This window comes from Podarcis vaucheri (genome assembly GCF_965113315.1).
Source record: "Podarcis vaucheri genome assembly, chromosome: 13".
In the NCBI taxonomy this organism is placed as follows: Eukaryota; Metazoa; Chordata; class Lepidosauria; order Squamata; family Lacertidae; genus Podarcis; species Podarcis vaucheri.
The window spans coordinates 26,676,606-26,689,656 of record NC_138751.1 but is presented as its reverse complement, the minus strand read 5'-3'; the positions used below and the strand labels follow the sequence as shown (position 1 = coordinate 26,689,656).

General features: G+C 40.5%; 1 pseudogene across 1 annotated transcript; it reads left to right on the top strand.

Moving 5' to 3' along the window:
• Window positions 1-5,322, top strand: LOC309516596 (vomeronasal type-2 receptor 26-like; annotated as a pseudogene). Its single transcript has 5 exons — window positions 1-162; window positions 852-1,709; window positions 2,081-2,308; window positions 3,151-3,277; window positions 4,411-5,322. The product of its transcript is annotated as a vomeronasal type-2 receptor 26-like (transcript).
• Window positions 5,323-13,051: the final 7,729 nt, after the last annotated feature.

Here is a 13,051-nt window from a genome sequence, read left to right as displayed (position 1 = left end):
ATGACCTGTAAGGCCACTCTAAGCCTGCTTTCAAAACAGCAAAGATTTTCTCCTAACTTCAGTTGTCAAAATCAGAACAAACTGATAGCTATTGTTGGAGGATGCCTCTCTGGAATCTCTGCCAATGTGGCCACCATTTCAGCAATTTACAAGACTCCACAGGTAATCTATGTGCATAGGGGTATGAAAATTAGATATATGTGAGCTTTGTGATGTGCCTGTAAACAGATAAATTAAAGTTTAGGCTGAATTGAAAGAACCAAGGAGCCTGATTTAATACTAATATTCTTAAAATGCATTCAGTCAAATTATTCAACACAAATAACTGGATGTACATTTAACTGGATACAACCCATTGTTTTCAAATCTCCAAAAATTTCACTTATGCTTCCTTTTGCACTAGTAAGGCCACATGTTGAATACTGTTTCCCGTCCCAATTGGCACACTTAAATAAGAATGCATTAATTTCAAAATGGGTTAATAGGAGGCCAGTAAATATGGCCAGAATATGGAAAGCATATCATATAGGAAAGGGTGAAAGAAATGTGTCTCTTGAAAATGAGTTCAAGGTGAAACATTGCAAAACACTTCAAAGACTTAAACAGTTGCCACACAGAAGAGGTCAAAGATTCATTTTGTGCTGCCCCAAATGTGGTACTTGTTTAAGATTCAACAACTGAAGTAAAATTACTTCAATGATAGGACAAATCAAACAGCCATTTGTTGCAGAAACTGTGATTCTGGCTTTCAAAAGGATATTGAACTAGATTGCTTACAGGACCAACTGAAACATATTGATTTACTATTCTCTTGTAATCCACCAGAGAAATATTCATGGATTTTATTACAGCTCACTTATGGATCTTTTTTACCAGTACAAAGTACAAGAATGCTATTCCCATTCTTGTACCAGATGGTCCCCAATGAAGCCCAACAGCACAAAGGAATTGTCCAGTTACTTCAGCATTTCAGATGGACCTGGGTTGGGCTTTTTGCAGTGGATGATGACAAAGGGAATAGGTTTTTACAGACAATAGTGCCAATGCTTACCCAGAATGGCATCTGTTATGACTTCATAGTAAACATACCAAAATGGAGTTATATGGATGAGATGCTAGACTGGTTTTTAAAGAACATGGATACCTATCTCATTATGTTTGAAACAAAAGCCAATGTATTCTTTGTATATGGGGAACCTCCATCCTTTCAAGTTCTAAGAACACTAGTTTTTGTAATACCCTTGGTGAACTTGCCCCCTCTGGGTAAAGTGTGGATTATTACATCCCATTGGGATTTTGCATCACACTCTATTCAAAAGATTTGGGATTTACAAACCTTCCATGGTTCCATATCCTTCACACTTCACTCAGATCAGCCATTGGGATTCCAAAATTTCCTTCAGATGCTAAGACCTTCATGGGCCCAAGGAGATGGTTTTATCCAGGACTTTTGGGAACAGGCATTCAACTGTTCATTACAAATGGCTAATGGGCATCATCAGGAAAGGAAATACTGCTCTGGAGGAGAGAAGGTGGAGAGTCTTCCTGGTACCTTGTTTGAAATGGAAATGACTGGCCACAGCTACAATGTCTACAATGCTGTCTATGCTGTGGCTCATGCTTTGCAAGCCGTTTACAAATCCAGTTCCAAAGATAGGAAGCTGGGAGAATGACAGGAACAGTTTTTTCAGAATGTGCAATCATGGCAGGTAATTACAACCAAACATATATTTTTTTAAAAAAAACTATGTTTTCTTCAGGAAACACAATGAATTCTAAGTTTGCGTGATACCATTTGTGTGCCTGTGGTGATTTTCATTTCCTTTCAGGTTTTTCCCCCTTTTGGAAATCCATTATGATAAGTAGTAGTGATCCCATGATAAAATATTGTTATTTCAGTTCATAGTCACCCACCAACTTGGTGCATATGGAAAGTAATGATCGTTATAAATATCAAATAATCATTTAAGGTTTACAGTTCAATAATAAGACATGAGTGCCCAATAGATGAAGTGGCCACATACATTGTTGAAGTATTTTGAAACAATCGTTGCTTTGTTGATACTTTCTTTCTATCTAGGTCCATCATTTTTTAAGGACCATGTTGTTCAACAATAGTGCTGGGGCTTTAGTGTGTTTTGATTATAATGGAGAATTAGTTACAGGTTTTGATGTAACAAACTGGATTATTTCTCCGAATGGTTCGTTGTTTAGGATCAAAGTTGGAAAATTGGATCCTCGTGCACCTTTAGGAAAAGAGTTAAGCATAAATAATGATCAAATTGTGTGGCATAAAGTTTTTAATCAGGTGAGACACAGTTCTGTGGCATGTTTTCGCTTAAAAAATTCAAAGCATTTGAAGGCATCTAACTACATTCCAACTTTAATTTTTGTGAAATCCCACAGGATGTTTTATTATTTCATTAACCTTTGTGAAAAAATTATTATACTCTAGTTCAAATTTTCATGAATTCCTATTATATGCTCTTTTTACATCTCCCCTAATAAATAAATTGTTTATTTCATGAATAGATTTCGGGTTAAGGGGCTACATACAGTGGTACCTCAGGTTAAGTACTTAATTCATCCGTTTTTACCTGAAACTGTTCTTAACCTGAAACACCACTTTAGCTAACGGGGCCTCCTGCTGCTGCCATGCCGCCGGAGCCCTATTTCTGTTCTTATCCTGAAGCAAAGTTCTTAACCTGAAGCACTATTTCTGGGTTAGCGGAGTGTGTAACCTGAAGCGTATGTAACCTGAATCGTATGTAACCCGAGGTATCACTGTATTAACTTTAATGGACGCTTTTCATTTTAATAGATATTTCCATATTTTAGGGAGGTATATCCACCTATTTCAAAACTATAGGTTCTATGTACACTACCAAACATACATCTCTCTGTAGCTGCAGTGAGGTGGCAATATAAAAGTTCAAGGACACAATCTAGCCAATGAAAACAAAAACAAAAAACTGGAACGGAAAATGAAACATACAAAGTCCTCTCCACACGTAAATCTTAACTAGACAACACCAGAGAGGTGAACCCTCCCTGCTCTAAGTTGGGAGTTGTCCTTTCTTCTCCAAACCTGCTTTTGTGTGTGATCTCTTATGCTCTCATTACTAATCTCTCTTTAGTGTTTCCGTACAGGTGCTTCCGCTTTCTGTGTGCAATGACTACTGCTATCCTGGGTACAGTAGGAAAAAGAAGGAAGGAGAGAAATTTTGCTGCTATGATTGTACTCCATGTCCAGAAGGGATGATATCTAAGTATAAAGGTGGGAGTTACACCATTAAGTGTAACTTCTTGAATGCATATGGAGGTATCTTGCAATGCAAAATTTTAAACAAAAATTAAAAACATAACTATTAATTTTTAAGAGTTTCAAAGAGTGTGGGACGGAGTAAATTTGTGTTCATCACTATCTCTCAGTCTAAGCAACCTCAAAGGGTTGGTGTAAGGATGCCTGTGGCGATCACAAAGGGTCCCCAGACGTTTAACCATCTATTGATCCCTGTGCCACCACTGTGCTCACTTTCCTGCTGCCACCAATCCCTTACTATTGGGTAAAACACTGAGTCCAGACAGTTGTGAAAATGTGAACCAAAAAAACAAGTTTATTTTATAAACATTAACAAGTTTATGATTTCTCAGATAATATTCCTGTCAGTATCTTAACTCTAGTTTCTTTACCGGACTATACCTTTCTAATACCTTCTGACTGATTATCTCAACTGATTGACTGACGCCTCTTAACAAAATCTCTCACTCTCTCACATCAGACTAGCCCAACCCACAGACTTATCCTCTCTGTCTCTTCTAACTCCAGACTGTCTTCTCAACAACTCTAACTGTAACTCTTAACTCCAAACTTGGGTTCCCATTGGTTAGTCATTTTACAATTAGTTAACTCTTTCCTTATGAACCCAGTATGATGTCACACACCTAGGAGGGCAAACGCCACAATGCCTTTCCAGGTAGTTCTATAGTCACTGACCGTCATTCCAAGAACTTTCCATTTCCGATATCCAAAATAACCTTTTCCTAGTGCACCTTCTGGCATTTTAAAAAGATACTGTGCTTTTAATATTGTTTTATTTAATAGATTTTTATAATATTTCTGCATATCCAATATCAGATGTGAGCACTCATTGTGGAACATTTGTTCCTCAGAAACACTGAAAAGCCTGCACTCATGGAAACTTGGAGTTTATTTTACACAAACTGATGATAATATCACCTACATTTTGAGGATAATTTCACCAATATGTTTTCTCCAATTTGATAACCTGCAATACAGCTTCTATGATCCTTAAGGAGGTCTATAACCCTGAAAAGGTTAAGAACCAATGCTTTAGCTATATATTGATCAATGTCTGCAATATTTAAACAGCTCTTCCTTTATTTCAGATATGGATATCTGTGTGAAATGTCCAGAAGATGAGTATCCCAACCATGACCAAACCCAATGCATTCCCAAGGTCCCAAGCTACCTCTCTGATAAAGAAGATTTAGGACTCGTCTTAGTTTTCTTGACCATTATCTTCTCTCTGATCACAGCATTCGTGCTTGGGACTTTTATAAAGCACAATAACACTCCCATAGTCAAAGCCAACAATCGGACTCTCACCTACATCCTTCTCATCTCCCTCCTGCTTTGTTTCCTCTGTTCCTTTCTCTTCATTGGACAGCCTGGAAAGGTGACCTGCCTTCTCCGACAAATCACTTTTAGCATCATCTTTTCTGTGGCCCTTTCTAGTGTTTTGGCAAAAACCATTACTGTGCTCCTGGCATTCATGGCAACCAAACCGGGATCCAGGATGAGCAAATGGATAGGGAAAAGGCTGGCAAATTCTATTGTCCTTTTCTGCTCCTTTATTCAGGCTTGCATAGGTACTCTTTGGTTAAGTACATCCCCTCCATTCCCAGATACAGATATGCACTCGCTGCATGGGGAAATCATACTTGAATGTAATGAGGGTTCAGTGGCCATGTTTTATGGTGTCTTAGTCTACATGGGTTTGCTGGCCATTGTCAGCTTCATCTTAGCTTTCCTTGCCAGGAAGCTACCTGACAGTTTCAATGAGACCAAATTTATCACTTTCAGCCTGCTGGTGTTTTGTAGTGTTTGGTTGTCCTTTGTTTCCACTTATCTGAGCACCAAAGGAAAATATATGGTAGCTGTGGAGATCTTTTCCATCTTGTCCTCTGGTGCTGGATTACTGGGTTGCATCTTTTCCCCTAAATGCTACATTATTATATTCAGACCTGAGTTGAACACCAGGGAACAACTAATCAGCAGAAAAAAGTAAAAGAACATGAGTGCATATTTTGTTTTGTTTTTCTGCTTGTGTATGTGGTTCATTTGAAATGCTGGTGGGAGGGATTTTATAAGAAATTGGTGATGTCTACTTGCTTGAGCAAACATCTGTCCTTAAACTCTTATATGCATTCCATTTCAATTTGGTTCTCACTTTGGTCAGTTAAAACAATTCCTGTGGAATCCTAACTTGAATGAGGGCACAGTTATCAACTCTGATTATTCCTCCTTGTGCGGGTCCCAAGCATTTAAATGGTTTAGAACAAATATCTATAAAAATGTGTTTGTATGTGTATCCACATACACATGATCAGTGCTGGCATTATTCGCCCAAATGACTTAAGTACAAAACCAATGATACGATATAAAGGCAAAGGTAAAGGTACCCCTGCCCGTACGGGCCAGTCTTGACAGACTCTAGGGTTGTGCGCTCATCTCACTCTAGAGGCCGGGAGCCAGCGCTGTCCGCAGACACTTCCGGGTCATGTAGCCAGCGTGACAAAGCTACTCTGGCAAGCCAGAGCCGCACATGGAAACGCCGTTTAACTTAGAATCATAGAATCATAGAATCATAGAGTTGGAAGAGACCACAAGGGCCATCGAGTCCAACCCCCTGCCAAGCAGGAAACACCATCAGAGCACTCCTGACATATGGTTGTCAAGCCTCTGCTTAAAGACCTCCAAAGAAGGAGACTCCACCACACTCCTTGGCAGCAAATTCCACTGTCGAACAGCTCTTACTGTCAGGAAGTTCTTCCTAATGTTTAGGTGGAATCTTCTTTCTTGTAGTTTGGATCCATTGCTCCGTGTCCACTTCTCCGGAGCAGCAGAAAACAACCTTTCTCCCTCCTCTATGTGACATCCTTTTATATATTTGAACATGGCTATCATATCACCCCTTAACCTCCTCTTCTCCAGGCTAAACATGCCCAGCTCCCTTAGCCGTTCCTCACAAGGCATCGCTTCCAGGCCTTTGACCATTTTGGTTGCCCTCCTCTGGACACGTTCCAGTTTGTCAGTGTCCTTCTTGAATTGTGGTGCCCAGAACTGGACACAGTACTCCAGGTGTGGTCTGACCAGAGCAGAATACAGTGGCACTATTACTTCCCTTGATCTAGATGTTATACTCCTATTGATGCAGCCCAGAATTGCATTGGCTTTTTTAGCTGCCGCGTCACACTGTTGGCTCATGTCAAGTTTGTGGTCAACCAAGACTCCTAGATCCTTTTCACATGTACTGCTCTCAAGCCAGGTGTCACCCATCTTGTATTTGTGCCTCTCATTTTTTTTGCCCAAGTGCAATACTTTACATTTCTCCCTGTTAAAATTCATCTTGTTTATTTTTGCCCAGTTCTCTAATCTGTCAAGGTTGTTTTGAAGTGTGATCCTGTCCTCTGGGGTGTTAGCCACCCCTCCCAGTTTGGTGTCATCTGCAAATTTGATCAGGATGCCCTTGAGTCCATCATCCAAGTCGTTGATAAAGATGTTGAATAAGACCGGGCCCAAGACAGAACCCTGTGGCACCCCACTAGTCACTCTTCTCCAGGATGAAGAGGAACCATTGATGAGCACCCTTTGGGTTCGGTCAGTCAGCCAGTTACAAATCCACTGAGTGGTAGCATAGTCAAGACCGCATTTTACCAGCTTCTTTACAAGAATATCATGGGGCACCTTGTCAAATGCCTTGCTGAAATCAAGGTAGGCTACATCCACTGCGTTCCCTTCATCTACCAGGCTTGTAATTCTGTCAAAAAACGAGATCAGGTTAGTCTGACATGACTTATTTTTCAGAAATCCATGCTGACTATTGGTGATCACAGCATTCCTTTCTAGGTGCTCACAGACTGTTTGCTTAATGATCTGCTCCAGAATCTTCCCTGCTATTGATGTCAGACTGACTGGGCGGTAATTATTTGGGTCCTCTCTTTTCCCCTTTTTGAAAATAGGGACAACATTTGCCCTCCTCCAGTCTGCCGGGACTTCGCCTGTTCTCCAGGAATTCTCAAAGATGACTGCCAGTGGTTCTGAGATCACATCTGCCAGTTCTTTTAATACTCTTGGATGCAGTTCATCTGGCCCTGGAGACTTGAATACATCTAAACTAGCCAAATATTCTTGTACTATCTCCTTAGTTATTCTGGGCTGTGTTTCCTTTGCTGAATCATTTGCTCCAAATTCTTCAGGTCGGGCATTGTTTCCTTTATCGGAGAAGACTGAGGCAAAGAAGGCATTGAGTAGTTCAGCCCTTTCTGTGTCCCCTGTTTGCATTTCACCATCTTCTCCTCTGAGTGGCCCCATTGTTTCTTTGTTCTTCCTTTTGCTACGAACATACCCATAAAAGCCTTTTTTGTTGCTTTTAACCTCTCTAGCAAGCCTGAGTTCATTCTGTGCTTTAGCTTTTCTGACTTTGTGTCTACACGTGCTGGCTATTTGTTTGAATTCCTCTTTGGTGGTTTCCCCCCTTTTCCATTTTTTGTACACATCCTTTTTAAATCTTAATTCAGTTAAAAGTTCTTTAGATAGCCACCCTGGCTTCTTTAGGCACCTTCCATGTTTCCGTCTCATTGGTATTGCCTGACGTTGTGCTTTTAGTATCTCCCTCTTAACAAACTCCCAGCCATCATGAACTCCCTTTCCTTTTAGTATTGTTGTCCATGGGATCTCACCCAGCACTTCCCTAAGTTTTATGAAGTCGGCTTTCTTAAAGTCAAGAAATTGAGTCCTAGTATGCTTGGCTGCTCCTTTCCGCTGTATAGTAAACTTCAGAAGAGCATGATCACTCGTGCCTAATGATCCTTCCACTTCTACCCCACTAACCAGGTCATCAACATTGGTTAGGACCAGATCTAAAATGGCTGTTCCTCTTGTTGCTTCTCCCACTTTCTGGACAATGAAGTTGTCTGCAAGGCCAGTGAGGAATCTGTTTGACCTTATGCTCTTGGCTGAGTTTGACATCCAACAAATATCCGGGTAATTGAAGTCCCCCATTACTACTATCTCCCTTCCTTTTGCATGCTTGGCCATCTGTTCCAGGAAGGCATCATCTATGTCCTCCGTTTGGCTTGGGGATCTATAGTAAACTCCCACAATGAGGTCTCTGTTATTCTTCTCTCCCTTAATTTTGACCCAAATGCTCTCACTTTGGCTTTGAGGATCTAAATCTTGGATCTCTTCACAGGTATACACATCCCTGACATATAACGCCACTCCTCCTCCTTTCTTGTCTGGTCTGTTTCTCTGAAATAGATTGTATCCCCCCATTATTACATTCCAATCGTGGGACTTATCCCACCAGGTTTCAGTGATGCCTATTATGTCATATTTAGTTTGCTGTACCAAGAGCTCAAGCTCATCTTGTTTATTTCCCATGCTTTGCGCATTAGTGTACAGACATTCCCGCTGGTAAGCGGTCCCTATTTATCTACTTGCACCCAGGGGTGCTTTCAAACTGCTAGGTTGGCAGGCGCTGGTTCCGAGCAGCGGGAGCGCACCCCACCACGGGGATTCGAACCGCCCACCAAGTCCTAGGCACTGAGGTTTTACCCACAGCACCACCCGCGTCCCCATGATACAATATAGCCGCATGTAATTACAATGCACAGTAAATCAATGTCATCTGAATACCAATCATTAAACTGTACAGTAAACATATTTTTAAAAAGAGCATATTAATCAAAATAGTTATACCAACATTTTATACTGGAGGAACTGGGAGAAGCAAAATATAGCAACTTTCAGAGATTCCTGTGTTTTCCTTTCAGAGATTCCTGTGTTTTCAGAGATTCCTGTGTTTTCCTTCTTACACATATTCTTAGCATAGCGTTAGCAACTTCATATCTACTGGAAAGGGCCATCCTCCAAAAAGCATAACAATAAAAAGGTGTTAAAGAGCTCCGGGAAGCCCCCATCCCATATTGGTTTTTAAATAAATAAAACTAAAAAAGTTAAATGAAGCTTTCAACTTCCAGCAAAATCACCCTGAATCATCTCCATTCACATTATAATTCACTGACCCCTTATATAATTTGAGTATTGAAGTCCCCTTTACAGTCCTGTAGGACAAAAGTGATTAACCCACTTGTGGGTCCTCTGTAGTACCTTGCGGGGCCTCTGTAGTACCCATAGTATTTTCTTCTACATTTGCCATTTAAGGGTGTGAGTGCTGTGGAATTTCAAGAGAGCGGTTTATATTCGCGTATTGCCTCCCCCCCCCCTTGAAATTATAAGGTGCTGCTTTTTCGTGGATGATTTAAAAGTACAAAACTAATTTAAAAGCTCTGGGAAGAGCTCTGGGAAATGCACAACCAAAAGTGAATTTTAAAATAATAAAAATCATGAAATGGAGATTTTATCTATCAGTAAAATAACCCCCACTTACTTCAATTCAGATAATAATTCAATGACCTTTCCTATAATATAAGCATTACTCAAAATTCACTTTGGGGGTTTCTAGAGCACAGTCCCATTTGTCTTTTAGGGACTGCCATATGAGGTGGAGGGGCTTTCTTTGAGTAGAGTTCTGAGGAGAGTTGTTTGAAGTAATTCAGAGAGGAAAGACCCCAAAGACTGCAAGGTATGTAAAAATAATGTACCAGAGCAGGACTCTATATCAAGTGGAATGGTTCTTGTTGGTTTCTTCCCTCTCCTCCCTGATATGTAAAGGGGGACAATAGCCATTGTGGATTCAAGAAGTTTCTAAAAAGGAGCAACACAAAAACACCAAGCCTGGCAATTTGGAGTTGCAGTGGTCGATTATGAGAACCAATTTTTTTTTAGTTGGGAGATAAAAATGCAGCTGAGAGATAAAGTGACACTCAAGGTTGAGGAATGCTGTCCAGAGACAGGAGGAATAGACCAGCCAGGAGAAGGCATAAGAGGATCTGACCTGGATATTGACCAAACAAAAAGAGGGAGAAAGGTGGGGGCAAAAGAGAGGGTAGGTAAAAGAAGTTACGCAAATGAGAGAGGAGAAGAGGGTTGCAGTGAAGTAACTGTAAGAGCACAAAAAGAGAGAGTTAGGCCTGCCTTGAAGGATAAACAAGTTGATCTGTGAGGAGAGAACTCAACAGGTCTGGGTTTTCACCTTCTCCCAGTGGTGAGGCAAGGGAACAGCAACAAACGCTGTTGTCATTCATATGTTGGCTATATGCTAGAGCACAGAACTGTAGTCTAAAATTCTGGGTGGGGGTGGGTGGTTACACGAATACTTTACAAATATCCAGTGCCAGTTTTGTAAGCGTCCACCAATTAGGGGGTGTTTTATGTACTGAGTTCAATAGGATCCAAACTGCAGCAGGCTGATTGGTCCTACAACAATAGGATCCAAAAGGCAGCAGTCTGATTGGTCCTACAACAATAGGATTCAGAATGCAGCAGTCTGATTGGTCCTAGAACAATGCAGCAGTTTGATTGGTTGGCAGGAACCACCCAATCCTGCTCCAGATAGAAGTGAATCCACAACCTGATTGGCTTACAGTAGAATTCCGGAATTAGCCAATCATGGGCAGCCTATTGTGTAAATAATGTATATAAAGCAGATACTGTGAGGGGACTTTCATTCATTCCTCCTCACCACTATGAGCTGAATAAAGAGCATGAAATCACTTTGCGACTCTGAGTATATTTCAGGGTGCTATGTAAGGTTGAGAGGGAGAAGGCATATGTGGAAAGGCGTCATCACTGTGTTGCTGGAACTCAGCGCTATTCCACTGTTACATCAGAGTCAGCAGATGCCAGTCAGACCCCAAAAAGGTATCTGGCTGCAGTGGTGGGCTGACTGAAGGCCAAATATCAGAAGTTAAATCCTGATAGGGCAGAGGCACAGTGGTTTATCAGTTCCCAAGTTTAGAGATTGGGAGATTTACCTGTTCTGAGGGGGTTGTACTCCTTCTGAAGGAACAAGTACAAAGTCTGTGGGTGTTGTGGATCCATCTCTGTAATGGAAAGCCCAAGTGATGTAAGCAGCAAGGAGCACCTTAAACCTTCTTCATCAGGCAAACTGGATATAACTATTCCAGTAGCCTAGATACTGTGATCTATGCATTGGCAACCTCAAAATTAAATTCCTGTAATATAACTTCTGTGGACCTTCCCTGCCCGCAGGGAGCAGAACAAAGGATCATAGGCAGCAAAGATGATAAACGAGCTTGGCTTAAAATGTAGCAGAGCCTCTGCTCGTCACTAGCCTGAGTCAAAAGACATGAAACATATTTTTGCAGGGCCATGAAATTCATATTGCGCAACCTACACCCAGCCACTTCGGCCAGGAAACAGATACCACCAACCAGCATTATGCTAAAATTATGAACATTTTAAGTACTGCATTGATAAAGAATCTTACTAATTAAATTAACTATCAGTAAAATTAAATGGAGCAAACAATATTTGGGAATGATCTGTTGAGAGAACTATATCCATCAAGACAAGTTGTGACTCTCCCTTTCCCCAGACATGGCTTTCCAGTTATCCCAAATATAAATGACCCATGTATGAAGCTGAACCTAGTACTGCTCAGATATGGATCTACCAGCTGTACAAGACTAGCTACTTATTATCCCTACTTATTATCCCTCTAGCAAAATAATAATAATAATAATAATAATAATAATAATAATAATAATAATAAGTATGATGCAAAAAAGAAGAATGGGGAGGAAATATTCTATCAGTTTTGTTATGCATGATAGAACATCACGTCAATAACACACTGGGGAATGATAATCATACCTGTCAAAATTACTGGTTTATGCAATTGACATTCAGTGCATGATAGCAAGTGTCTGAAGAAAAGCTATAAAACACTTGTATTCTTCAGAATTAGATCTAGGTAGAGGCAGGGCTCTGTCACTCTTCTGTTAAAAAATCTCTCACTTATATGGATATAAGTGGATATATTTCCACAAGCTGATTTATTCTTTTTTTCTAAAAAACAAACAAAAAAAACCCCATACAAAATAAAGTGAGAAGATAAAGACTTGGATCTAGACTATATGAGACCCACTGATATCAGTGGGAGTCACATTCCACTAATTTATCCAGCTCACACAGAGAACATATAAACAATATTAAATAGGACAGTGGTCCTGCCATGGAGAACATAAAAATTGTTGAGGTTCTTTGCTGACCACTTTGCAGGCTGTGTAATTTTAAATGGTATGCTATTGCTTCTTTTATTTTGAATCCTGTATTTTATTGCATTACAGCATGAATTCTATAGGATTCTAATTGCTCTTTACAGACATGCTGTGGACAGCCTGAACTAAGCAAGCAGACCACTGGTGGTCCACAAACAACAATTTGAGAAGCCCTGAACTAGAACACAAGGGTATTGGCACCCAAATTCCATAACGAGCCAAGTTGTAAATCAGTGCAACCAGAGGATTATCTACGATTTGACTGATGCTGTAGCAAATGCAATGCAACATATAGAGGGTGCCATGGGAACTGAGATTTGGTGGGGTCATTTTGCCAACAGGATCATGACAGTGATGGCGTTGCTGCTTATACTGTTGTGTCATACTATATGCAAGTCACATTTCATTAATTGCACCATACGCGATGATCCTCTTCCTATTCCTCATGAATTCTACCAGGCAGGGGACCTTGTGATTGGTGGGATTGTTTCTCAAGTTTTCTTCTTGTATAATGTACTTTCTTTCCTGGAACAGCCTACAAAGAATATGATTGGAGAACCTATGTAAGACACCATGTTCTTTCCCCCTTTTCCTCAGT